Genomic DNA, 26,606 nt, shown 5'->3' with positions numbered 1-26,606 from the left:
CTAGTTACATCCTCGAAAAATTCTATAAGATTCGTCAGACATGATTTACCTTTCGTAAATCCATGCTGACTTTGTCCAATGATTTCACCACTTTCCAAATGTGCTGCTATCCCATCTTTAATAACTGACTCTAGCAGTTTCCCCACTACCGATGTTAGACTAACTGGTCTGTAATTCCCCATTTTCTCTCTCCCTCCCTTCTTAAAAAGTGGGGTTACGTTTGCTACCCGCCAATCTTCAGGAACTACTCCAGAATCTAAAGAGTTTTGAAAGATTATTACTAATGCATCCACTATTTCTGGAGCTACTTCCTTAAGTACTCTGGGATGCAGCCTATCTGGCCCTGGGGATTTATCGGCCTTTAATCCATTCAATTTACCCAACACCACTTCCCGGCTAACCTGGATTTCACTCAATTCCTCCAACTCCTTTGACCCGCGGTCCCCTGCTATTTCCGGCAAATTATTTATGTCTTCCTTAGTGAAGACGGAACCAAAGTAGTTATTCAATTGGTCCGCCATATCCTTGTTCCCCATGATCAACTCACCTGTTTCTGACTGCAAGGGACCTACATTTGTTTTAACTAATCTCTTTCTTTTCACATATCTATAAAAACTTTTGCAGTCAGTTTTTATGTTCCCTGCCAGTTTTCTTTCATAATCTATTTTTCCTTTCCTAATTAAGCCCTTTGTCCTCCTCTGCTGGTCTTTGAATTTCTCCCAGTCCTCCGGTATGCTGCTTTTTCTGGCTAATTTGTACGCATCATCCTTCGCTTTGATACTATCCCTGATTTCCCTTGTTATCCACGGATGTACTACCTTCCCTGATTTATTCTTTTGCCAAACTGGGATGAACAATTTTTGTAGTTCATCCATGCAGTCTTTAAATGTCTTCCATTGCATATCCACCGTCAACCCTTTTAGAATTAATTGCCAGTCAATCTTGGCCAATTCACGTCTCATACCCTCAAAGTTACCTTTCTTTAAGTTCAGAACCATTTTTCTGAATTAACAATGTCACTCTCCATCCTAATGAAGAACTCAACCATATTATGGTCACTCTTGCCCAAGGGGGCACGTACAACAAGATTGCTAACTAACCCTTCCTCATTACTCAATACCCAGTCTAAAATAGCCTGCTCTCTCGTTGGTTCCTCTAGATGTTGATTTAGATAACTATCCCGCATACATTCCAAGAAATCCTCTTCCTCAGCACCCCTGCCAATTTGATTCACCCAATCTATATGTAGATTGAAGTCACCCATTATAACCGTTTTGCGTTTGTCGCACGCATTTCTAATTTCCTGTTTGATACCATCTCCAACTTCACTACTACTGTTAGGTGGCCTGTACACAACACCCACCAGTGTTTTCTGCCCCTTAGTGTTTTGCAGCTCTACCCATACCGATTCCACATCCTCCAAACTAATGTCCTTCCTTTACATTGCATTAATCCCCTCTCTAATCAGTAACGCTACCCCACCTCCTTTTCCTTTCTGTCTATCCCTCCTGAATATTGAATATCCCTGGATGTTCAGCTCCCAGCCTTGATCACCCTGGAGCCATGTCTCCGTGATCCCAACTATATCATAGTCATTAATAGCTATCTGCACATTCAACTCATCCACCTTATTACGAATGCTCCTTGCATTGAGACACAAAGCCTTCAGGCTTGTTTTTACAACACTCTTACCCCTTATACAATTATGTTGAAAAGTGGCCCTTTTTGATTTTTGCCCTGGTTTTGTCTGCCTGCCACTTTTACTTTTCACCTTGCTACCTATTTCTTCTACCCTCATTTTACACCCTTCGGTCTCTACGCTCACACATTTAAGAAACCCTTTCGATTTAACTCCATCCTCCACTGTCCCATTCAACACCCCACCCCCCTTATTCAGTTTAAAGCCACCCGTGTAGCAGTGGCAAACCTGCCTGCCAGAATGCTGGTCCCACACCTGTTAAGATGCAATCCGTCCCTTTTGTACAGTTCCCCCTTACCCCAAAACAGATCCCAGTGATCTAAGAATCTAAATCCCTGCCCCGTGCACCAGTTCCTCAGCCACACGTTCAGGTCCCGTATCTCCCTGTTCCTGCTCTCGCCAGCACGGGGAACTGGAAGCAAACCGGAGATAACAACCCTGGAGGTCCTGCTTTTCAACATTTTTCCGAGCTCTCTAAAGTCACGCTGCAGAATATTCATCCCCTTTTTTCCGACATCGTTTGTGCCGACATGCACTACCACTTCCGGATGTTCACCTTCGCCCTTGAGGATTTTCTGCACTCTGTCCGTGACATCCTGGATCCTGGCACCGGGAAGGCAGCACACCATCCTCGCATCCCGTCTGTTGCCGCAGAAACCCCTGTCCGTACCTCTCACGATGGAGTCTCCCACTACAATGGCCTTGCCTGCCTTAGGCCTTTTTGGTTTTGGCTCAACAGCCCTATTCGCATCACAGGCCAGTCCGCCGCTCACGTCTTCTGTCCCAACAACTTCTAAGCGGATGAACCTGTTTACAAGAGGTACATCACCCGGGGACGTTGGCATTCCATGCTTCCCTCCCTTTCTCACTGTCTCCCACCTTCTCTCTTCCAGTACCTTAGGTGTAACAATCGTACTGTAGGACTTGTCGAGGAACGACTCCGTTTCTCGTACGAACCGGAGGTCATCCACTTGCTTCTCCAGTTCCCCAACACGGCCCTTCAGGAGTTCTACCTGGATGCACTTTTCGCATTTGTAGCAGCCAGAGGCACCAGCGGTGTCCTTGACCTCCCACATACTGCAAGCATCGCACTGAATCAGCTTGCCTGACATCTCCTTCTTTGGTCTCTACCTCTCAAGCGTATTGCGTGGTCTCCTCTCCTCAGCCTCCTCGCCAAAGACTCTCGAGCCAAAGACTCACACTTTTCTCACAGGGCACTTCCCTCACTAGGCCGCTCACTCACTGCCACTCGCAAAGAGCTGTCCTGCTTAAATCTCGAGCCAAAGACTCACACTTTTCTCACAGGGCACTTCCCTCACTAGGCCGCTCACTCACTGCCGCTCGCAAAGAGCTGTCCTGCTTAAATTGACTGATAAATTGCCTGATTTACCAATTTACAGAGCAAATTCCTCAGTTTTCAACTGTTTCCACCCCTCTCCTCCCACTTGGCCTAGAGCCAATCAGTCGTATCTCTTGCTAATCTGTTGCTGCTGTTGTTCCTCCCAAATCTACAGCAGTACAATGGTCAACGGTCAATGATCAATAAAAGGTGATATACATTTACGATATAAATGTATATCATTCTCATTAACACCTTGTTCATTTCTGTTCAAATGCTTAGACCATCGAACAGAGCAGCATAGCACAGGACCAGACCCATCAGCCCACAATATCCTGGTCGAACATGATGCCAAGTTAAATTATTCTCCTATGTTGCACACAATCCATATCCCTCCATTCCCTGCATATCAATTTGCAAATCTAAAGCCTCTTAAATGTAATTATTGTATCTGCTACCACCACCTTGGCAGTATGATCCAGACACCTCAATGTATAAAATCTTGCCCCGCACTTCTCCGTTAAACTCCCCCACCACCCCTCTGATCTTAAAGCTATGCCCTCTAGTCTTAGACGTTTCCACGCTTGGAAAAGGCTTCCATCCACCTACCCTATCTACGCCTGCCATTATTTTATACACTTCTATTAGGTCTTTGCTGAACTTGTGATGCTTCAATTTCCAGGGCTTGGAACTACGCTCTAGTATACCCCCTGAACTAGACAGCATCCTGCTAAACATGCACAACCACCAAATGAGGCCTTACCAAAATTTTATAAAGCTGCAACGACATCTTCACTCTTATATTCAATACTCCAACTAATTTGTACACAACTGTACATCAATGCTATCATGGTTCTTGGCATCAACAAGTAAACTTTCCCCTTAAATTCACCTTCGCAAAGTGAAACACCTCACATTTGCTCGGATTAAACTCCATCTGCCATTTCTCTGCCCATTTCTGTAACTTTATCGTTTGACAGATAATGAAGAGGATTTCCAAAGTCTACAGAGTGATTTAGGCCATTTGGAAAAATGGGCTGAAAGATGGCAGAGGAGTTTAATGCTGATAAATGTGAGGTGCTACACCTTGGCAGGACAAATCAAAATAGGACATACATGGTAAATGGTAGGGAATTGAAGAATACAGTTGAATAGAGGGATCTGGGAATAACCGTGCATAGTTCCTTGAAGGTGGAATCTCATATAGATAGGGTGGTAAAGAAAGCTTTTGGTATGCTAGCCTTTATAAATCAGAGCATTGAGTATAGAAGCTGGGATGTAATGTTAAAATTGTACAAGGCATTGGTGAGACCAAATCTGGAGTATGGTGTACAATTTTGGTCGCCCAATTATAGGAAGGATGTCAACAAAATAGAGAGAATACAGAGGAGATTTACTAGAATGTTGCCTGGGTTTCAACAACTAAGTTACAGAGATAGGTTGAATAAGTTAGGTCTTTATTCTCTGGAGCGCAGAAGGTTAAGGGGGACTTGATAGAGGTCTTTAAAATGATGAGAGGGATAGACAGAGTTGATGTGGACAAGCTTTTCCCTTTGAGAATAGGGAAGATTCAAACGAGAGGACATGACTTCAGAATTAAGGGACAGAAGTTTAGGGGTAACATGAGGGGGAACTTCTTTACTCAGTGAGTGGTAGCGGTGTGGAATGAGCTTCCAGTGGAAGTGGTGGAGGCAGGTTCATTGGTATCATTTAAAAATAAATTGGATAGGCATATGGATGAGAAGGGAATGGAGGGTTATGGTATGAGTGCAGGCAGGTGGGACTAAGGGAAAAAAGTTGTTCGGCACGGACTTGTAGGGCCGAGATGGCCTCTTTCCGTGCTGTAATTGTTATATGGTTATATGTTATATGGTTATATGACAGCCTCCCTCACAGTCTGCCACTCCACTAATTTTGGTATTGTCTGCAATCTTACTAACCAATGCGTCTACATTTACATCTGAGCCTTTTGTGTTTATCACAAACAAAAGAGGTCCCAGCATAGACCTTTACAGAACACCATTGTTCACTGACCACCAGCCAGAATTACACACTTCCACCACTACACACTGTCTTTTTTGGCTAAGCCAGTTCTGAATCTGAAAAACCAAGTCGCCGTGGATCCAATGCGTCTTAATCTTCTGGATCAGCCTAATATGAGACACCATCAAATGCCTTGCTAAAATCCTTTTAGACAACATTCACTGCCCTCTCCTCAATCATATTCATCACCTACAAAACCACAATCAAGTTAGTCATACATGACCTGCCACAGAAAAACCATGCTGACTGTTCATAAATATCGCTTACTCTTCCAAATGCAACTAAAATTCTTGCTGTTAAGAGAGAGGACAAGGTCAGCCACCATTCACCGAGACGCTGTTTAGTCTCCACAAAGGCCATCGGTAGACAACATAATAAGAATCTGCCCCATGTTAAAACTCTGAGGAACTGCTCCTGATATATCTTTACCAAGGCAGTGCGCTACATTAAAAAAAAAACTTTTCAGCCTGTCCCCAACTTGGCCTCCTCAAAATCTATTTCGTAAAATATTTGAAAAAAAAGAATCACCTGCATGTTTTAATTTCACAATGTAACTGCTAATCAGTTCAAAGTTCAGACAAAGATACCTTGTACGTAATGGTACATTAACTGTTGACCTATTGTTGACATTAATTGCAAGACACAGCTATATCACGTGCTGGTGCAGGCTCAATTAAAATTCACCAAGTGAAACACTTCTAAAATTTCTGGTAACATTTTGACTGAAGAAAGCAGCTAATGAATGATCAGCTCTTTTCTATTTAAAGCCAAACTAATTATTTTAAAACAATGTTAAATAGGCATAGTCGCTGGTTATGGATTTATGCAACGCCACTGACTTGCAACTGTATGTAGACCGAAGCTGATTGCAGTGCTGAAATATACTTTTCCTGATAAGATATCAAACTACAGCTTTATTTGACAGATCACAAGGATTTAAAAGATCTAATGTTGAAATAAGTCTTGATCAACATTCCTCCTAACAGCAACCCCACAAGAAACAAATTGTCTGATTCATGTACAGGTCATGAGATCAGTTCTGCACAAATTGCTTTCACATTATAAATTGCTTGCACATTTAACCTCAAAATGGTGACCAAACTCCAAAGTAATTCATTGACTGCAAAGTTCATTGCAATACCTGGACCTGATATAGTGATATATGAATGACAATTACTTTTTCTTTTAAAGAATGGCTTTTATTATGGTAAAGTTAATACCCAGTGTTTATAATGTGCGAGCAATTTTTAAATAAGAAATGTCATAGATGTCTCATAAAATATGATCCAACATATTATGTACCCATCTCTACATAAATCTGAAAATGTTTCTGATTCCAATTATGTTTTGCAAATCAAAACAAGCCTTTTTTCCATATTCATATTTTGATCCCACTTGTTGTTTTTGTGAAATGTCATAAATTTATACAGCACCGAACCAGGCCCTACACTCCAAATCTACCATGCCAACCAGGCTGCTTACATTGAGCTCATCTTATTGCCTGTTTGAACCCTCTAAACCATTTCCATCCATGTACTTTTCCAAATGTCCTTGAAACATTGAAGTTGTACCGATCCCAATCACTTACTCTGGCAGTTCATTCCACACATACACCACTGTCTATGTGCAAAGGTTACCCCTCATGTCCCCTTTAAATATTTCCCTTCTAACCTTAAAGCTATGTTCCAGCTGTTATCAGGCAACTGAACCATCCTACCAACAACTAGAGAGCAGCCCTGAGCTACTATCTACCTCATTGGAGACCCTCACGGGGCTGTCCCACTTGGGCGACCTAATTGGCGAGTTTAGAAGAGTTTAAAAAAATGACATGTGGAAGACCTCCTTCGAATATGTAGAAGACCTCCTTCGACTATGTTAAAAACTGCTACGACTAGTTTTGACAAGCTACGACTAACTTCGGGAAAATTGGACACCGAATAGTGGAGAGTGAAGATGACCACCTTCAATCTACTTCGATCTCCCTTCGACTATGATGAAGACTATCTACGACTACCTTCAACTACCTTCGACTACCCTCGATTACCTACAACTAACATACTAAACTACTACGACCTACTACGACTAAACCTACGAGTAAAATAAGTATCGATTTTTTCCATGACGACCTTTTTTTACTCGCGGGCATTTTTTAACATATTGAAAAAACCGCCGCGACCTAGCTGAGGCCTCGAGTACGCTGAGACCACTCTCGAGCATGAAGGAAAGTTACGAAGAACTCCTACGACCTTGTGTCGACCATGCTGTGAGTGTGAGTCGAGGGCAAACTCGCCAAACTCATGGATTAGGTCGCCTAAGTGAGACAGGCCCTTCAGACTATCATTTATCTTGCATTCAACGTCATTCACGTTATTCCCTTTATTGTGGATCTGTACACTGTGAATGGATTGATTGTAATTATGTATTGTCTTTCCGCTGACTGGTTAGCACACAACAACAGCTTTTCACTGTACCTCAGTACATGTGACAATAAACTAAACTGAAACTCAAACTCCTCTCATTTTAGACTCCCCTACCCTGGGAAACTGACTGACCACTCACCTTATCTATGTCCCTCATGCTCTATATACCACTATGTGGTCATTCCTCAGCCTACTATGTTTGAGGTAAAAAAAGCCCCTCCTTGTCCAGTCTCTCCTTATTACACAAGCCCTCGGTTCCAGTAAAACCATTGTGAATTTTCTCAGCTTAATCACATTCCCCCCTTAGCTAGGCAACCAGAACTGCACACAATATTCCGAGTGTGGCTCTCCCCAACATCTTCTACAGTTGCAACATGACATCAAAACTCATGCACTCACTGTGGTGACCGACACAGGCAAGCATCCCAAATGCCTTCTTCATCACCCTGCCTACCTGCATCGCCACTTCTACTACAGATTCACCATAGAAAGCATTTTATCAGGATGCATCAAAACTTGATTTGGGAAATGCTCCAAGTCCGCAAGAAATTGCAGCGAATTGTGGACGCAGCCCAGACCATCACACAAACCAATCTCCCTTCTATTGACTCCATTTATACCTCACGCTGCCTCGGCATGGCCAGTTTCATAATGAAGGATGAGTTGCACCTTGGCCACTCCGTCTTCTCCCCTCTCCCATTCCGCAAAAGGTATAGAAGTGTATAAACGTACACCTCCATATTCAGGGACAGTTTCCTCCCAATTGTTATCAGGCAACTGAATCAACCTACCACTACCAGAGAGTAGTGCTGAACTACTATCTAACACTTTGGTGACCCTCAAACTATTCTTGATCGGACTTTGCTGGCTTTACCTTGCACTAAATGTTATTCCCTTATCATGTATCTATACACTGCAAATGGATCGATTGTAATCATGTATTGTCTTTCTGCTGACAGGTTAGCACACAACAAAAGCTTTTCACCGTACCTTGTTACAAATGACATTAAACTGAACTAAACAAAACTTACAGGGAACTATGCTCTTGTACCCCTTTGTCTCTCTGTTCAACAACCCTCCCCAGGGTCCAGCCACTTACGGTGCAAATCGTGCCCTTTCTTAATTTCCTACAGTCCAACTTTTCACACTCGTCAGGGCTAAATTCCATCTGCTAATCCTTGTCTTATTTTCTCAGCTGAACTTGGATAGCCTTTTTCCCTATCCAAAATACCATCAATTTTGGTGTCATCTACAAACTCACTAGCCATGCTATCTACATTCTAATTTTTTAATCATCAATGTAAACAATGAACAATAGTGGACATGGTGCCGATCCCTGCAGCGCACCACTGGTCACAGTTTTCCAAACTGAAAAACAATGCTTCATTACTACTCTCGGATTCCTGTCACCAAACCAATTGTGCATTCAATTGGTAGTTCACACTAGATCTGATGTGTTCTAACTTTCCAGACCCACCGGCCATGCAGGACAAAGTCAAAGATCTTACTAAAGCCCATATAGACAACGTCTAACAATCTGCTCCTTTTCAATCATCTTGGTCACCCTTAGAGGGTAGTTAATCTGTGGAACTCATTGCCACAGAGGGCTGTGGAGGCCGTCAGTATCTCCCCTTAAGATAGACAAATTTCTGATTAGAATGGGTGTTGATGGGCCAAATGGCTAATTCTACTCCTATAACTTGTGAGCTTGTGAACCTCTTCATGAAAAAAAAACTAAAATTCGTGAGCCATGATTTTCCACACTGAGCCATGACGACTATCCCTAATCAGTCCTTGCCTTTTCAAATCAAGGTAAATCCTATCTCTCAGAATCTCCTCCAGTAACTTTCCCACCACCAGGTAACTACAGGCTAACCGGCCTTTGGTTACCTGGCTTGTCCTTATTGCCCTTCGTATGACGATACAACATAAGCCACCCTTCAATTTTTCAGCACCTTACCCATGGCTGACGATGATACAAATATTTCTGCCAGCCCCCACCAATAACTTCCCTAGCTTTACACAATGTTCTAGCATACACTTAGCCAGGCCCTGACTTATTAATCTTCAATGTCCTTATAGACTGCAGCATCTCTTCTTTTGTGATGTCTATCCATTTCAAACCATCACTAATCTCTTCCCCGAATTATTCAGCTTCCACGACATTCTCCATGGTAAACACAGATGAGAAATATTAATTTAAGCACTTGCACACCTTCTGTGGCTCCATACATTAGCGACTACATTAATCCTTAAGGAGTCTTATTTTCACCATAATTTTGCTCTTACATTTGCACAGCCTTTAATACCAAGTCAATTGTATGCAATCAATAACTCATTTTTTTCCCTATTTCCATAGAGTCAGTGTGGAAACAGGCCCTTCGACTCAACTTGTCCACGCCATCTACACTTGCCCCACCTGCTTGCTTTTACCCCATATCCATCTAAACCTAACCTATCCATGTACCTGTCCAAATGTTTCTGCAGCTTTGCAATAGTACCTGCCTCAACTACCTCCTCCAGCAACTTGTTTCATACACCAACCAACCTTTGTGTAAAAAAGTTACCTTTCCAGTTCCCATAAACTCTTTCCCCCCTCATCTTAAACCTATGTCCTCTGGTTCTCAATTCCTCTACTCTGGACAAAAGACTCTGCATTCACCCGATCTATTCCTCACACTATTTTGTACAACTTTATAAGATTCCATGTTTCTCTCCAACTAAATGATCTGTGCGATTATTTCTGTGCATTTCACCACTTGTTCACTGACACAATATATTAACAAACATAAAAGAATCAGAGAGATTTTTGAGATTAAGACTAAAGCAAAAAGATTTGCAAAATTGTCACGTTAATACAGAGAATATACAGTTTAATCCCGAGTAATTTTGTACCAAGTTAACACCTGCCAAGAATTGTAGTTCAAACTTAGGTCAAGTCATCATGCAAAGTCAGAGATGGAATAGCCCCACTGACGTACTTGCTGGTGATTATTTTTAGACTCACTATTCCTATTAAAGTTCATTGCAACCGAATATTATCAATAATAATAGAGTTGTTTTTGCAGAATTGATGATTTAAAATGTCACAATATGCCAACACTTATTTGACCAAAAACTAAACCAGTTTCCACATTTGAAAGTATAATAAAAATGACGATAGCTATGGCAAGGAGGCATACCAGCACATGTTATCCATCTACTACGTAGAAATATTTAGAGCTGAACTAAAGACCTAACACAGCCTGACAACTGGATCAATGAAGGTCTTAAAAGTGATTGGCTTTTTATAGCACCCCAACAATATCATCCCATCCAAAACTTGTTTTCTTAGGACATTTCAAGATTTTCTCTGCCTCGTCACCAAAAATACTGTTCTTATTCAAGGGTAGTTATAAATCTTTCTGGCTGAAACACATTTGGTAAGTCTATTAAAGGAAGTCATGCCAGTCTTCAGTGCAATGCTATCATCCAGGGATATCATTGCCAGCATAGCCAGCGTGACAAAAGCTTTCTGATGTACAGTGGCTTTTTACATTTTGTTTTCAATCAAGGAAGCTAATGATTTCCAGGAGGAAGCATGTTAATTTTAGCAAATATTTAGAGTAATGCATCTCATGTCCAGACACATCTAAATTGAACTCTTTTGTCAATTATTTGTTAGGCTTGGTTACCTTTTCACCATAAAAATGGTTTTCCATGCTGGGGTGCAACAACTGTATACATCAGGTGAATGATACATCTTGTCTCTTAAATTTTAAACGATCCAATACACTAAATAAATGCTAGGACAAATTAAGCAAGTTCTTGTAAAATGATCCAGGCAGCCACCACTTTCATTGAACCATTCAGGCCAGGACATTCACAGTGAACAGTAGGGTTCTAAAATGTGTTGGAGAACAGAGGGATTTGGTTGGTGACTTTGGAAGAGGAAAGCTAAGGATCCACAAACCTTTGTTCATCGCCAAGATGGTGGTGGAGAGAGTCAAAAACGTCAAATTCCTGGGTGTGCATACCTCTGAAGACCCGATTTGGACTTAGCACATTGATGCTATCATAAAGAAAGCTCATCAATGCTTCTACATCCTTAGAAGACTGAGGAGATTCAGTACGTCAATGAATACTCTCCTGAACTTCTACAGGTGCACAGTCGAGAGAATATTAATTGATCACTTGGTGACCTTGCTTGGCAACTCAAATGCCCACGAATGAAGAAGATTCCAAAAAGTGGTGAACACTGTCCAGTCCATCATGAGTACTGACCTCCCTCCCCACCATTGAAGGGATCTACAGGAGCCGCTGTCTAAAAAAGGCAGCCAACATCACAAGGGACCCAAATAATTCATCTTCACCTTTCTCTTTGCATCTACCCAATATATCTTCACTTTTCTCTTTGCGTCTGCCCAATATCTCTACCAACTGATCCTCGAACCATGAATAGCTTCCTTTTACATAACACATTGAAACCATTCATTCTGTTGTAAAGCTGTCAAATTTTGTCTTGATCTACTTTGCACCAATAAGAAAAAACCTCAGCTTCTCCATTCTAACAATCCAGCTGAAATTCTACAACTCTTAAACTGGTCTATTAAATCTCTTATTGTCATCTTTTACATCTTCCTAAAGTGACCAAGGTTGGACGCAACACTCCGTTTATAGCAGAGCTAGTGTTTTATAGAGGTTCAATTTCGCTTCCTTGCTTTTTTACTCTATATCTCCGCAATCCTAGGATGTTATCTGCTTCATAACCGTTCTTTCAACATGTCCTGCCACTTTCAAGGTTTAATCCATATATATCCAGGATTCTCAGCTCCTGCACATTATTTAGGATTGTGCCTTTAGTCTATATTATCTCATTGCCCTATTTCTTCCACGGCATGATCTTATGAATCCTATTAAGTTTTAACCAATTCTATGCAGACACTAATGTACCAGCTGGCCCAAATATTGGTAGCAGATTCTACATACTTTCCTGATACTTCCTCTCCAAAGTTGTAGGAGAATCTGTTGGAGAGAGATTGGCGAGCAAAGAAAACACTATGAACGGCTAACATGTTTGCAAATAGCAGTAAAGGCAACCATGAAATTATTGTATGGTTTCAAAACCTCACCTGGACCCAGAATATTTTTCAGGGAAGGAACTCCCCTGTCTTTTCCCAAAAAAGCCTGCAGGGATCCCACATCTACCTTAACTGTCTCAGTTTACCTGGCAGGTTCCAACACATGGTCATTGGCAGCATTGCAAGATGATAAGATCAAAAACTGTCAATTTGACATAGCTGCTACCATAGAAATATTAAACAACCCATCTTTGGTTTATGTAATTTGTTTTAGGCCTTGTGGACACCATGTTACCAAAGGATGCAACTGGACTCTTTGCTTCACCAGCACTGTGCTACATGATATTAATGTTTTGTGTATTATGTGGAGATCATACCCTAGATTTTACAGTCGCTGTTGGATGTATCATGGAGATTATGGATGAATTCTGATAAATTAAATTAGATACTTGATTGGTACAGGTGTCAAATGTTATTGGGAGAAGACTGGAGAATGGGGTTAAGAGAGATAGATTGGCCATGATTTAGTGGCAGAGTAGACTCGATGAGCCAAATGGCCTACTGCTCCTATAACTTATGAACTTATATGGAGAGTTGCAATATATCATTCATGCAAGATGCATTTCACTTAGTGTACAGGATCACTTTCTTATTTACAGTATTTAAAGTTTTAACTGATGCTACTGCTAAAATGCTGACCAAAAATTGAAAGACTTTCTTTCTGATATGGGTGAAATATTACTGAATCAGTGCCATGGTTATGTCATGTAACCACAAATGCACATTTCCTGCTGAGTGTAGAAGCCAGAATTGAGCCTTAATCCTTTCTGTGCTAAAAGGTCGTTTGTTTTTGCCTACTTTGTGTGTTTTCTGTTAGGCTGGCCTGCGACCAGAGTACAAATACTTTATGTTTTGCCCTAAAAAGAAAGCTCAGGGTATTTTTTTTCTCTTTACAGAGTTTTATAATTCAGTACTAACACTGATTAAAAGACAATCTGAAAAGAAAAAAAATCAAAGTGGGCCAGAAGCAGAATATTTAACTTTCCTAATATACCCCCACTGAGTGGTTGCAGACACAATCCAAACAAACTGTTGTGCGAGGAACGGTACAAGAAGCAAAAGCATTTGCGCGCACAAGGAAAAGGGGTCTGAAAATGAACGTGTGCAGTAAAGAAATGCAACGATAGCAGAAAGAATGACCTATTACAACATCAAGCTCTGTACGTGACTGACGAGTGCATTTTCAAAATCTGTCCTAATTCTGTGAAAAATACTTAGTAGAATATTTTATATTGCACTGGTTTCCCAATGTTTATATTCACCAGAACTGTTTCAAATAATATATATTTAGCAGGGCTAGAGAAGCAGCAATAGACACAATCGCATGTTCTTGAAAATCATTTCGTTCAATTCAGCCGTTATTATCTCTGTCTCAGTTATTGTCGGAATCTATTCTGGCAGATATCCAATAAGCCTAAAAATATGAAGTCGATAAGTCTTCCATATTTACCATGTCCCGCTGCTCTACTCGCTACAACATACTAGTGCGAGCGACACCTTTACATAAAAACGATCTGGTGAATCGTTAACTTTCCATTTTCATCTGCCAAACTATTCTTCAGAATCACACAGTCTAGTTCCGCACACGAAATTAAATAGAATACGTTTTATAAGCTATCAATCCAAAAATCCGTCTCTCCTTTTTTTTCCTCTGGTGCAGCACAACGTAGTTGAAACGTCGCCTATCAATGTTCTCAGGAGATGCTGGCTGACCCGCTGAGTGATTCCAACAATTTGTCTCTCTTTCATTTAAACACACCGTAATTAGAACATGTCCACCAACACACCTTGTCACGTATTGTCGAACCCCCGCCTTTGCCCATTATTAAAACGTCTTAAAATTCTTGGAGTTCGTCAGAATTAAAACATTGACACCTCTTTGAGTAAATATGTGCTCTGGGTTAGTTCAGTCAGGTAGGAAGGAATGATCGAGGTCTCCAGCTACATCTGACACCCAGAAACTAAGACAACGGGAATTTCCCTCTCTATTTACATAAATGTTTGACCCAGGCGAGTAAACATGGGTTGGCCTGTTGTATCTCGCAAAACGACTCATTTAATAGAAGCTATGGATCTTATTTTTTTTTTAAGTAAAGCTTGTCGTACTTATAACCAAATAAAGACTGGGAACGGTTGTGATTTCAAACATGACCGTTTCCAAAATCAAGACAAAACGCGACGATCCCCTTCTCCACACTATCCTCCTGCCCGCCTTCTTCTAAAATCAAGTTTTTCAAAAAAGTGTTTTTAAGACAACTTGATCTATTTCCATAGTGCGAAATGTCAGTCCGCGTTTAACACTATAAATACGCAACGATAAAATTGTGTAGTTTGCAAAGTTAAGCTAATCCAGACAGGTTAAACAGAGAAGGGGGAAAAAATGATTCTTCAAATACATTTTCGCGGACAGGCCACAAATGATTGTCCCTGTGAACGAAATCGCAGCTCAATGTCTGGGATTAGTGGCATTTCGTTCAACCGGCGGCTGCAGTTCAACAGGGTTGGTGAAGTTACACGCACACACAGCCTGTTGAACATAAAAAAACATGCATCCTTTTTTGGTTCCCAAGAGGTGACATGGACTTTCAAAGGTGAAAGAGTCAGTTATTTCCGCGAAATACAAGTCTCTGTCTCCTCCCTTTGGCATAGTCTCAAAGTGAGCAAGGGGCAGGGCGCCGTGGACTGGAGGGCGATGTGGGCGCTCCCATCCATCCCATGCACTGCCCACTGTTTGTATACTTCAGATTGTACAGCTCCGGGAGGTGGGGGGGAGGAAACAAGATGGTGAATGAAGTATATTTTTAAAAAGGCCGCCGGTTCTTACCTTAAGTCTGGTTACGAGGCATCCGCGCCGCCTGCTGTCATTGCAGTGGGCGGCAGAGGCGGCGGCTGTCGGCGGCCGGGGTCGCAGCGCAGGGAGGACTCTGTAGGAAGAAGGTGCTCCCTTGCCATCTGCCGCTGGGCTCGGCTGCCTCCCAGGCGCCGGGGCCTGGCCAAGCTGTCACCGCATCGATCTTTGAATCGGCTCCAAGTGGGTGGAGATGTTAAACAGTAACTAACGTCAAAGCCACTTGTTGCCCAGTTCTCTCTCCACCGTCACTTTGTTACCTTGCCTAGCGCTGGCCTTTCCCCACTCTCCCGTGTAACCTTCTCAATGCAATTCGCACTGGAGCGAGGGATTTTGCTCGCACTTTAACCTGGTCTCTCCCCGACTCCCTAACGCATCGCAAAACACGGCTGCTGAATGTTTCGCTGTTTCGATCAGAACATTTTTTACATGCAGCACATAGGTCCGCATATACAAAACAGAAAGCGCTCTTACCTTTCCCCGTAGACTCCGCCCATCCCTTATGTCACCTGGAGTGTAAGGGCGCACGGAAAGCTGCCGGGGAACTTTTATCTGTGATACCTGATCCCAGCGGCAACTGCATTCTCACTTCAGCCCAGAACTGTTCATTTCACTGCAATTTCCTGCCGATTACCCCGAAACAGCCGTGAGAGTCTGTTGCTCTACATTAGGGGAAGAGATCTAGTGTTTGGAGAGCTTCATCCCTGCAGGCACAGTTTTTACACTTGGATAGTTTGGATTTTAAATGCTACCACGTATTCTTATTTTACCATATACCCTAGAGTCTGCAGGTAAACTAAACACACAAGTTGATAAAGTGATACATAAATCTTCCACAAGAAAAAATGCTCGCAATGATAAAGCAGACACTTGTTTATTTTTCGATAATTTGGCAAGCATAAAATTTGGACCGTACAGCACAGAAACAGGCCCTTCCACTCTCCTCGTCCATACCACGTCTAAATTGGTCCCATTTGCCTGCCTTTGGTCCATATCCATAAGACACAGGAGCAGAATTAGCCCATTCAGCCCATCGAGTCTACTCCAGCATTGAATAATAGCTGATATGTTTTGCCCTCCATCCCTCTAAACATTTCCTTTCAGGTTTGCAAGTAGGTAACAGAATACTTGAGGTCTGTAAAGCCGGCTGGATATTTCTATGGTCTTGTTCAGCTTGCAGTGTCTGCTGAAAAACATGAGCACTCAGCGGTTTACTCGTCTAAATGATGGTGATGGACCCTGTTAACAAGACTCGTCATGTCATTGAAGGCCATGCTGTTGCTAGAGGTGGTCATTATCTGGCCCTTTGAGGTTTGCATATTTTTTGAAATCTTTCAGCCAAACCTGGATGTCACCCGGGCAGTACTGCAGACTGACAAGAGCTGCTTCACAATTGAAAGATCTGTGAATGAGTGAGAACATTATTAAATTATCATTGATAGATGCAGCAAGAAAATTGGCCTGTTATGTCATTAAAGTGTGGAAACAGGCCCTTCAGCCCAACTTGCCCACACTGACCAACATGTCCCATCTACTATACACTAGTCCCACCTGCCTGCATTTGGCCCAAATCCCTCCAATGCTGTCCTATCCATGTACCTGTCTAAATGTAAAACATGGTGTTTACATGTAAAATGTAAGTCCATGCCAATTATTAACCATCCACTGAAACTCATTCTATATTAATGTCATAATTTAATAACAACACTGTTAAAAGTGTTTGGGCTGATGGCCATGGCATGATACAATTATGTTGCAAAGTGCAATGATTTGGGTTTTATTATTAATTGATTGAAAGATACAGCATGGAAACGGGCCCTTTGGCCCGCCAGGACCATGCTGGTCATCGATCACCCATTCACATAAGTTCTATGTCTTTCGTAACCACTCCCTACACAAGAGGGGTTCTTCCAGAGGCCAATTAACCTACAAACCCGTACATCTATGGGAAGTGGGAGGAAACTGCAGCTCCCAGACAAAGCTCACAGGGAGAACATGCAAACTCCACACAGATAACCTTCGAACTCGGGATCGAGCCTGGGTCTGTGTTGCCCTGAGGCAGCAGCTCTATCAGCTGCACCACTATGTTTTATACACACACACACACATTCCTTTTTGCATCAGATTGGAAAATATATAATTATGTGTTAGATTTGACCAGTTTTGTTAACAGAACAAACTTGGGCAATTATCCAATTATTGTCCAGAGGGGGCAATTACACATCTGGCTGACACTGAATTGTATTCAGTATCTCGGCCTTTGCTGATTTCAACAGCTGTCAACACCTCCTGGAGCAAACTGAATTGGCTAAGTACTGGAATCCTTTCGAGTCTTCAAATTTTTGTCAACAGGGTCAACGAAAATTTTAATTAAATATGTTTCCTTCAGAATTGCACACACTGTAAATCTACCAGTATTAATACTGGGACGTGTCCTCCTCTAACTGTTGCGATTGACATCAGCTTTGTGCGGCACGGTGACGCAACGGTAGAATTACTGCCTTGCAGCGCCAGAAACCTGGGTTCGGTCCTGACTAAGGGTGCTTATCTGTACGGAGTTTGTACATTCTCCCCGTGACCTGCATGGGTTTTCTCCAAGATCTTCAGTTTCCTCCCACACTCCAAAGTCATACAGTTAATTGGCTTGGTGTAAATGTAAAATTGTCCCTAGTGGGTGTAGGATAGTGTTAATGTGTGGGGTTCGCTGGTTGGTGCTGACTCGATGGGCCAAAGGGCCTGTGTCCGTGCTGTATCTCTAAGCTAAACTAAAATAAACAAAACTAATCTAAACATTCTTGATTCTAAATGCAAAGGCGGAAGAGATTTTCCATGGCTCAACAGGGGTTGGACAGCCCAACTGTTTAATATACTGTGTGAAGGTATGCTGGTGTGTCATTGGGTCTGTGGGTCATTCCACTAAATGTTTGGTCCTCCTCCTGACATATATTCTGTAGTTAGAGTTTAGAAAGATAGATGCTGAGAGGGGAAAATAGAACAAATATATTATTTCAGAATATTTAATCCTGTACCAAAATGAAGATGAAGATTATTTTTTTTCTCTAGCAGGCTTTTAACCATATAACCATATAACAATTTACAGCACGGAAACAGGCCATCTCGGCCCTACAAGTCCGTGTCGAACAACTTTTTTTCCCTTAGTCCCACCTGCCTGCACTCATACCATAACCCTCCATTCCCTTCTCATCCATATGCCTATCCAATTTACTTTTAAATGATACCAACGAACCTGCCTCCACCACTTCCACTGGAAGCTCATTCCACACCGCTACCACTCTCTGAGTAAAGAAGTTCCCCCTCATGTTACCCCTAAACTTCTGTCCCTTAATTCTGAAGTCATGTCCTCTTGTTTGAATCTTCCATATTCTCAAAGGGAAAAGCTTGTCCACATCAACTCTGTCTATCCTTCTCATCATTTTAAAGACCTCTATCAGGTCCCCCCTTAACCTTCTGCGCTCCAGAGAATAAAGACCTAACTTATTCAACCTATCTCTGTAACTTAGTTGTTGAAACCCAGGCAACATTCTAGTAAATCTCCTCTGTACTCTCTCTATTTTGTTGACATCCTTCCTATAATTGGGCGACCAAAATTGTACACCATACTCCAGATTTGGTCTCACCAATACCTTGTACAATTTTAACATTGCATCCCAGCTTCTATACTCAATGCAAGAGTCAAGAGAGAGTCAAGAGTCAATTTAATTGTCATTTGGACCCCTAGAGGTCCAAACGAAATGCCGTTTCTGCAGCCATACATTACACACAAATAGACCCAGACACAACATAATTACATTTTACATAAACATCCATCACATAGCTGTGATGGAAGGCCAAAAAAAACTTATCTCTCCACTGCACTCTCCCCCCCCCCCCCCCCCGATGTCAGAGTCAAAGTCAAAGCCCCCGGCTGGCGCTGGCGATGGCGATTGTCCCGCGGCCATTGAAGCCACGCCGGGTGGTGCGAGGTCGCACACCGGGTCTTGGTGTTGGAGCCCCCGGCGTGCGCTCGCAAAGTCCCGCGGCCATTCCAGCCGCGCGGGGCAGTGATGTCAGGCCCCGCTCCAGGAGCTCTTCGACCCCGCAACTCGGGCGGGAGAATTCACCGTTGCAGGAGCCCCGAAAAGCGGTCTCTCTCCAGGGATCCGCGGGCTCCCGGCACCGCTGTCCGCAGACCCGCAGCAGCAGCCTCCGACTCAGCAGCGGCATCGGCAGCAGCAGCAGCAGCGCTCCTCCACCGCTCCAACCGCTCAGGACTCGGCCAGCCCCGCGACAGCGACGGTGAGTAGCACCAGAGTCCCCGGCTTCTTCCTGTTGGAGGCCGCTCCTCGTTGCGGCCCCAACGACAACGGAAACCCGACGAGAAAAAGGTCGGGTCTCCAGTGCAGGGAGAGATTTAAAAAGTTTTCCCCCCCCCCCCCCCCCCCCCCCCACACACACACACACACCCCAACAAAAAATAACAAAAAACTACATTAAAACACAGACAGAAAATAATAAAACGCGGACAGACTGCAGAGGCCGCTGCTGGCCAGAGCCGCGCCGCCTACCGAATCAATGCTCTGATTTGAAATGCTTTTGAACTTTTGGAAATCTTTGTTCCCATTTCTTATTTTCTTGTGCAATAGAGGATGAAGGATTGTGTCTAGACATGAGATGTTTGGTGTTCATGCTCACAGATACCCACTGAATGGCTGCTGGTGATATCAGCCTATTCTAGTCAGTGCCACGCTAGCAACTGATTTCACACTGAGAAAATTACTTCACCTTCATAAGAATTGCACAGTACAAATTCTGACCGTGCCATCAAGTAGTATTGTGTCCGACACATGTACATTGATAATATCAATGCAACTAACTATCGTATCGTTTCCCTCACCAGGATGGATCAGGCAGTTCTGTTCTTTCCTGTTCGGTTATCTGTGTGGCCACTAGCCAGCTTATCATGACAACGTATATGCTCCCTGCCCAGACTGCCTTCAAAGGCTGCTAAAAGCTGCAACAGGAGGATTCATGCAGTTGACCATCTTAAATTTTATTAAATAATAACAAGTTCAACTTTGCACGTATGGCCAATCAAAATAAGTTAATCAATAAGTAGAATCAATCAATAATTTTCTTTTAATTAATTTTCTATCAAAGTTGATTTAGTCAGCAAAACTTACCATTGGAGACTGACGGAAGAATGGGTTGTAACTGCGCTTGGATCTCATGTCTGTTCAATCCTTTGACTGGCTACAAAGCTAAGGAATTTACAATGACAATTCAGGTTTGTAATTTAATAAAGGAATAAAAGATATGAAATAATAGAATATATTTATCTAGGATCATTACCAGTGTGTAAATGTATATGGCAATGTTTCTCAATAGGGGTCTTCAAGATTAAATTTTCAATAGGGCAGCACAGTAGCATAGGGGTAGAGTTGCTGCCTTTCAGCGCCAGATACCCGGGTTCCATCCTGATTAAGAGTGCTGTCTGTAGGGAGTTCATATGTCCTACCCGTGACCAGCGTGGGTTTTCTCCGATATCATCGGTTTTCTCCCACACTCCAAAGACGTACAGGTTTGTAGGATAATTGACTAACGATATAAATGTAAAATTGTCCCTAGTGTGTGTTAATGTACACTAGCACAATCCTACACACAAGGGGTGGTTCACAGAAGCCAATAAATCTACAAACTTGTACGTCTTGGTAGTGGGGGAGGAAACTAGAGCACCTGGAGAAAACCCATGCAGTCACAGGGAGAACGAACAAACTCTGTACACACAGCATCCATAGTCAGGATCAAACCCAGGTCCCTTACGCTCTAAGTTAACAACTCTACCGCTGCACCGCTATGCTGCCCTCAGTACTAAAATCTTTTTTGTTTAACCATTCTTAACAGGGACCTTAGGGGTTTTCTGATTACAGAAAAATAGATTTACCAAAGGCACAAAGAGATCATTCCTGAAAGTATCAAACTTGAAAACCTCTTACTAAAATGTTGAATAGAAACACACAGGGAATTGCAGGTGCTAGTTTACAAAAAAAAGACACAGAGTACTAGAGTAACTCAGTGGGACAGGCTGCATATCTGGAGAACCTGGCTAGGCGACGTATCGGGTCAGGACCATTTTTCAGTCTGAAGAAGGTTCCTAACTCAAAACGTCATCCATCCATCCATGCTCTCCGGAGATGCTGCTGCCGACCTGTTGAGTTAGTAGAAACATAGTAACATAGAAAATAGGTGCAGGAGTAGGCCACTCAGCCCTTCGTGCCAGCACCGCCATCCAGAATCAGAACCCTGTTCCTGCTTTCTCCTAATATACCTTGATTCTGTTAGCCCTAAGAGTCAAATCTAACTCTCTCTTGAATACACCCAGGGAAACATCTTCTAGAGCTGCTGCCATCCTCGTGAAGATTATCAGGGAGCCGTTGGTGCGAGGGGAGGAGTACCTGCGCTGTAAGTATAAAATACATCGTGGGGCTTGCTTTCACAGAGGCCCAGGGAGCCATTGGTGCGAGGGGAGGAGTACCTAACACCAAAATCGGCAACGTTCCACAGAAGGAGTCTGGTGGAAGCCTCTGATTGGTGGAAGAGGACCGGGTTTACATTTTTACATTTCTGCCTTCAGGTTAAGGATTCTGGGAGTTAAGGATTCTGGGAGTTGAGTGTACAGTATTTATTAGTATTTATTAGTAAAGTTTAAAGGATAAAGTTTTGTGTTTTTTAATATTTAATATGGTTAATTTGGGAGTAAGATATGTCAATGGAGATTGGCCCCGTGGTTTGCTCAGCCTGCAACATGTGGGAGATCAGGGATATGGTCGGTGTCCCTGGTGATTACGTTTGCAGGAAGTGTGTACAGCTGCAGCTCCTTGCAGACCGCATTGAACGATTGGAACTGCGGCTGGATTCATACTGGAGCATCCACGATGCTGAGAAAGTCATGGATAACACGTACAGCGAGTTGGTCACACCGCAGGTAAAAGGTAAGAGAACAGAAAGGGAACGGGTGCCCAATAGCCAGCAAAGCAGTAGGCAGGTAGTGCAGGAGTCCCCTGCGGTCATCTCCCTCCTAAACAGGTATACCATTTTGGATACTGTTGAGGGAGATGGCTCATCAGGGTAATGCAGCAGCAGCCAAGTTCATGGCACCATGGGTGGCTCTGCGGCACATGAGGGGAGGGAAAAGAGTGGAAGGGCAATAGTAATAGGGGATTCAATTGTCAGGGGGATAGATAGGCATTTCTGCGGCCGCAAACGAGACTCCAGGATGGTATGTTGCCTCCCTGGTGCAAGGGTTAGGGATGTCACTGAACGGCTGCAGAACATTCTGGAGGGGGAGGGTGAACAGCCAGTTGTCGTGGTGCATATTGGCACCAACGATATAGGTAGGTAAAAAAAGGGATGAGGTCCTACAAGATGAAATTAGGGAGCTAGGAGATAAACTTAAAAGTAGGACCTCAAAGGTAATAATCTCTGGATTACTACCAGTACCACAGGCCAGTCAGAGTAGAAATAGGAGGATATTGCAGATGAATACGTGGATTGAAAAATGGTGCAAGGGGGAGGGATTCAAATTTTTAGGGCATTGGAACCAGTTTTGGGGGAGGTGGGACCAGTACAAACAGGACGGTTTGCACCTGGGCTGGAATGGAACCAATGACCTTGGGCGAGTATTTGCAAATGCTGTCGGGGAGGATTTAAACTAATGTGGCAGGGGGGTGGGTACAAGAGCAGAGAGGCAGGGGGGTGTAAAATGAGGGTAGAAGCAATAGGTAGCAAGGTGAAAAGCAAAAGTGGCAGGCAGACAAAACCAGGACAAAAATCAAAAAGGGCCACGTTTCAACATAATTGTATAAGGGGTAAGAGCATTGTAAATCAAGCCTGAAGACTTTGTGTCTCAATGCAAGGAGTATTCGTAATAAGGTGGATGAATTGAACGTGCAGATAGCCATTAATGATTATGATATAGTTGGGACCATGGAGACATGGCTCCAGGGTGACCAAGACTGGGAGCAGAACATCCAGGGATATTCAATATTCAGGAGGGATAGAGAGAAAGGAAAAGGAGGTGGGGTAGCATTGCTGGTTAGAGAGGAGATTAACACAATGGAAAGGAAGGACATTGGTTTGGAGGTTGTGGAATCGGTATGGGTAGAGATGCGAAACACTAAGGGGCAGAAAACGCCGGTGGGTGTGGTGTACAGGCCACCCAACAGTAGTAGTGAAGTTGGAGATGGTATCAAACAAGAAATTAGAAATGCGTGCGACAAAGGCAAAACATTTATAATGGGTGACTTCAATCTACATATAGATTGGGTGAATCAAATTGGCAGGGGTGCAGAGGAAGAGGATTTCTTGGAATGTATGTGGGATAGTTATCTAAATCAACATGTAGAGGAACCAACGAGAGAGCAGGCTATTTTAGACTGGGTACTGAGTAATGAGGAAGGGTTAGTAAGCATTCCTGGTGTACGTGCCCCCTTGGGCAAGAGTGACCATAATATGGTTGAGTTCTTCATTAGGATGGAGAGTGACATTGTTAATTCAGAAACAATGGTTCTGAACTAAAAGAAAGGTAACTTTGAGGGTATGAGACGTGAATTGGCCAAGATTGACTGGCAATTAATTCTAAAAGGGTTGACAGTGGATATGCAATGGAAGACATTTAAAGACTGCATGGATGAACTACAAAAATTGTTCATCCCAGTTTGGCAAAAGAATAAATCAGGGAAGGTAGTGCATCCGTGGATAACAAGGGAAATCAGGGATAGTATCAAAGCGAAGGATGATGCGTACAAATTAGCCAGAAAAACCAGCATACCAGAGGACTGGGAGAAATTCAGAGACCAGCAGAGGAGGACAAAGGGCTTAATTAGGAAAGGAAAAATAGATTATGAAAGAAAACTGGCAGGGAACATAAAAACTGACTGCAAAGATTTTTATAGATATGTGAAAAGAAAGAGATCAGTTAAAACAAATGTAGGTCCCTTGCAGTCAGAAACAGGTGTGTTGATCATGGGGAACAAGGATATGGCGGACCAATTGAATAACTACTTTGGTTCCATCTTCACTAAGGATGACATAAATAATCTGCCGCAAATAGCAGGGTCAAAGGAGTTGGAGGAATTGAGTGAAATCCAGGTTAGACGGGAAGTGGTGTTGGGTAAATTGAATGGATTAAAGGCCGATAAATCCCCAGGGCCAGATAGGCTGCATCCCAGAGTACTTAAGGAAGTAGCTCCAGAAATAGTGGATGCATTAGTAACAATTTTTCAAAACTCTTTAGATTCTGGAGTAGTTCCTGAGGATTGGTGGGTAGCAAACGTAACCCCACTTTTTAAGAAGGGAGGGAGAGAGAAAATGGGGAATTACAGACCAGTTAGTCTAACATCGGTAGTGGGGAAACTGCCAGAGTCAGTTACTAAAGATGGGATAGCAGCACATTTGGAAAGTGGTGTAATCATTGGACAAAGTCAGCATGGATTTAAGAAAGGTAAATCATGTCTGACGAATCTTATAGAATTTTTCGAGGATGTAACTAGTAGCGTGGATAGGGGAGAACCAGTGGATGTGGTGTAACTGGACTTCCAGAAGGCTTTCGACAAGGTCCCACATAAGAGATTAGTATACAAACTTACAGCACATGGCATTGGGGGTTCAGTATTGATGTGGATAGAGAACTGGCTGGCAAACAGGAAGCAAAGAGTAGGAGTACACGGGTCCTTTTCACAATGGCGGGCAGTGACTAGTGGGGTACCGCAAGGCTCAGTGCTGGGACCCCAGCTATTTACAATATATATTAATAATCTGGATGAGGGAATTGAAGGCAATATCTCCAAGTTTGCGGATGACACTAAGCTGGGGGGCAGTGTTAGCTGTGAGGAGGATGCTAGGAGACTGCAAGGTGACTTGGATAGGTTGGGTGAGTGGGCAAATGTTTGGCAGATGCAGTATAATGTGGATAAATGTGAGGTTATCCATTTTGGTGGCAAAAACAGGAAAGCAGACTATTATCTAAATGGTGGCCGATTAGGAAAAGGGGAGATGCAGCGAGACCTGAGTGTCATGGTACACCAGTCATTGGAAGTAGGCATGCAGGTGCAGCAGGCAGTGAAGAATGCGAATGGTATGTTAGCTTTCATAGCAAAAGGATTTGAGTATAGGAGCAGGGAGGTTCTACTGCAGTTGTACAGGGTCTTGATGAGACCACACCTGGAGTATTACGTACAGTTTTGGTCTCCAAATCTGAGGAAGGACATTATTGCCATAGAGGGAGTGCAGAGAAAGTTCACCAGACTGATTCCTGGGATGTCAGGACTGTCTTATGAAGAAAGACTGGATAGACCTGGTCTATACTCTCTAGAATTTAAGAGATTGTGAGGGGATCTTATAGAAACTTACAAAATTCTTAAGGGGTTGGACAGGCTAGATGCAGGAAATTGTTCCCGATGTTGGGGAAGTCCAGGACAAGGGGTCACAGCTTAAGGATAAGGGGGAAATCCTTTAAAACCGAGATGAGAAAAACTTTTTTCACACAGAGAGTGGTGAATCTCTGGAACTCTCTGCCACAGAGGGTAGTTGAGGCCAGTTCATTGGCTATATTTAAGAGGGAGTTAGATGTGACCCTTGTGGCTAAGGGGATCAGAGGGTATGGAGAGAAGGTAGGTATGGGATACTGAGTTGGATGATCAGCCATGATCATATTGAATGGCGGTGCAGGCTTGAAGGGCCGAATGGCCTACTCCTGCACCTAATTTCTATGTTTCTATGTTTCTAAGATAATGACACAAGATATTGAAGAGGGATTTCCAAGATTTGAGTTATGTTTAGTTTATTGTCATTATCAGACATTTTCCCAGGATAGGGGTCTTAACTGAGAGGAGTTTGAGTTTGAGTTTGAGTTTAGTTTATTGTCACGTGTACCGAGGTGCAGCGAAAAGCTTTTGTTGCACGCTAACCAATCAGTGGAAAGACAATGCATGATTACAATCGAGCCATCCACAATGTACAGATACTGTAGATGTTAAAGGGAATAGCGTGCATAATATAGAATAGCGTGCGTGTTTAGTGCAAGGTAAAGTCCAGTAAACTCCGATCAAAGATAGTCCACGGGTCTCCAATGAGGTGGATA

General features: G+C 43.0%; 1 protein-coding gene across 1 annotated transcript in view; it reads right to left on the bottom strand.

Annotated features, from left to right (window-relative positions):
* Positions 1-15,960, bottom strand: part of LOC129696521 (hepatocyte nuclear factor 4-gamma-like) — a 148,520-nt gene extending 132,560 nt beyond the window's left edge. Inside the window, exon 1 of the mRNA XM_055634514.1 lies at positions 15,446-15,960. The gene's annotated coding sequence lies outside the window, so the exon portion shown is untranslated. The remainder of the gene's footprint in view (positions 1-15,445) is intronic.
* Between the last annotated feature and the right edge of the window lie 10,646 nt (positions 15,961-26,606).

This window comes from Leucoraja erinacea, chromosome 4, assembly GCF_028641065.1.
Source record: "Leucoraja erinacea ecotype New England chromosome 4, Leri_hhj_1, whole genome shotgun sequence".
Classification (NCBI taxonomy): Eukaryota; Metazoa; Chordata; class Chondrichthyes; order Rajiformes; family Rajidae; genus Leucoraja; species Leucoraja erinaceus.
Note: the sequence above shows the minus strand (reverse complement) of the source record. Positions and strands in the feature narration are given on the sequence as shown.